We start from the raw sequence: 2,797 nt of genomic DNA on the forward strand, positions 1-2,797 counted from the left end.
ATGGAAGCCAATGGACCATCCCAGACTCACAGAATAAAGGCTTATTTGAACCCTTTTTGAAAACAAACTGTTTGCTTTCTACACATGCACTGGCGGGGATTTCTCCAGGATTTTGTTCAGTTGATGCCCAGGGTTAAATTTTCAGCTTTGGAATGAACTCAGAGGTGTTGAACAGGTGTAGGTTTTGGAGTTAAACTTCAAACAGCTTCACAAAGGATGCTTTCTGGGGAAGAGGAGCTGCTCCCAGAGGCTTTGCTGCCATCTTTCTGGCTCCTCCCATGAGCATCTTCTCTCTTTCCTGATGGCTTACCTGACCACCCTTCAGTGGGACATGATGGTGACAGCATGCAGGCTGTCAGCCAGAGGACTGGACATGGGGGTCAGAGAGCAAGCACTGGAGTTATTTTGGCAGGCTTTCCTTGAATAGGCACTTGGATTTAGGTGGCCAACACAGTTGATTTTGGTTCCTACTGGAGGTCAAAGTCACTACTATGGAGCTGGGAAGAGTCATGTGGTTCCCAGGCTTGGTTCTGGGGCCAGCTGCTCTGCTCTCTCTCTGTGTTGTCTTACTCTGGTCCACGCCCCAGAGCGGTGTGTTGGTTGTGCGGAACCTGATGGCAAGGTGCAAGGCGGCTGGGCCCAGCTACTTGGGCAGATCATGGTCCAGAACTCGTGGTCCAAGTGCAGTCAATTCTGCTGACCAGTGTCATCTATGAATGTGATTCCAAAGTACTCTTTTTGTTTCAGGTTGAAGTATGAAGCCACAAGGTCCAGCAGCTCTCTTGACAGAACTTTGGGCTGAACCAGTAGCTCCAGCCTTCTGTCATCTAGGAGGTGCACCTGTAGTGCCTGTCCTCTGTCATCTGGTACACATCCGCAGCCGGTACACATCTGCAGCCCGCACAAGTCCGCAGCACCTGGTGGCAAGCCGGCAGCCGCTCAGTGGACCATCTCCCCAGCGTGGACACTGTCAGGTTCCACACGAAGGGGCTGCAGGTGAACAGCAGGTCCTCCACACAGCACATGAACACCGAGGCCATCCTCTTGGCTCCGGCCAGGGTCCCCATCGCCATCCCAACGCCACCTCCGCGGGCAGCAGTGTCAAGCCTGTTGCCTGCCTGGTCTACAGTGTGCATCCCGGCCGGTTCCAGGCGGCATGCCCTGGGATTGGGCACAGGCCAGCCAAAGGTGGCGGCTGGCACTGGCGGCCTGCCTGCGCACCACCCTCCCGCAGTGCCCAGCAGTCTGCGCTAAGCTCCATCAACTCCTAATATATTTTTAAGTCTTTATGTTAATCCTCAAAATAATCCTATGAGGAAGTACTATTATTTTCTCATTACTATTACTATTATTACCGTTGTTGTTATTATTACTCTCATTTTATACCTGAAGAAATAGAAACACAAAGAAATGTTGAAAGCCAGCTAGTAAGTGCAGAACCAGGAGGCAGGCAGGCTCCAGGGTCCATTTTTAATCACTAGACTTTAATGCTGCTTAAGTTTGGGTTGTAGGCTTTCTCAGCTTTATGTTTTAGAAAACCAATACAAAAATCTATGTAGTATAACTTTTCCTAAATGTTAGTTACAGGAAATTGGTTCCAATATGTGATACCACTAAATGGGTTAGTAGACCTGGACCATTTACATTTGCCTCAAGATAGTCATATAGAAAAGATAAAAAACATAATACTCATGCATATACTCTATTTTTCAAGCTGTGACTTTCTAGTTCTAAGTCTGCAATATTCAGTCTCATTCCTAGGTATTCATGCCTTGTAAAACTTTTGCTAATGCCATTTTATGCCGCTAAGTTAATATTCACCATTATATCATTAAACCATGCACACAAAGCAGGAGAATCTGAAATTCAAAACAAGTTTGGGCAACTTGGAGAGGACCCAAAATTTTAAAAAGGGCTAGAATGTGGCTCAGTGGTAATCTACACTGAATTCAGTTCCTCAGTACAAGAGAATGGGGGCGAGATGAAGGTCTTCAAATGCTGAGAATTGAATATGTATGTATGTATGTGTATGTATGTATATATGTATATATATATATATATATATATATGCTTATATAGTATATAAAATAAAATATACATGTATAGTCTAGCTCATATATACTATATATGCATATATATATGCATGTATATTTTACATTCCTAATTTTACCCAATTCTTACAAAACCCCTTTAACAGAAGTAAAAAATCATTGCTACTCTTCTTGGATTAGCAGATACGTTATAACACATTTAAAAAATTTTTAATGTTAAGAAAATTATCTGAATAAGGTTTTAGAAAAAGAAAAATATTCAGAAAAGACCATTCATCCTATTACATGAGAAATAATTGAAGTGCTAGATAGTTTAGGAACTGTCTCATCGAAAATAAGTAGATCTGGGGCTGGGGTTATGGCTCAGTTGTAGAGCTCTCACCTCGCACATGTAAGACCCTGGGTTCAATCCTCAGCACCACATATAAATAAAATAAAATAAAATAATGTTTTAAAAAAAGAAAAATAAAAGAAGTAGATCTGATCTTAGTGTCACAAGAGAACAAAATGAGGACCAATAAGTGGGAGCTCCAGGGGAGTAGATTTATAATCAACCTAAAGAGCATATCCCAATGCTTTGTACTGACTCGACGTAGAATAGGTTTCTTTGAGAGGATGGTGGAGTCCTAAGCACTGACTGAATAATTGTTTTGGGAAATGTTGAAGAGAGAATCCTTGGAAGCTTTTTTTAAAATACTTTTTTAGTTGTAAATGGGCACAATATTTTTGTATGTATTTATTTTTAT

General features: G+C 42.3%; 1 pseudogene; it reads right to left on the minus strand.

Annotated features, from left to right (window-relative positions):
• Positions 1 to 400: 400 nt before the first annotated feature.
• On the minus strand, positions 401 to 1,261 carry LOC143404263 (uncharacterized; annotated as a pseudogene).
• Between the last annotated feature and the right edge of the window lie 1,536 nt (positions 1,262 to 2,797).

Source organism: Callospermophilus lateralis, chromosome 7, assembly GCF_048772815.1.
Source record: "Callospermophilus lateralis isolate mCalLat2 chromosome 7, mCalLat2.hap1, whole genome shotgun sequence".
Classification (NCBI taxonomy): domain Eukaryota; kingdom Metazoa; phylum Chordata; class Mammalia; order Rodentia; family Sciuridae; genus Callospermophilus; species Callospermophilus lateralis.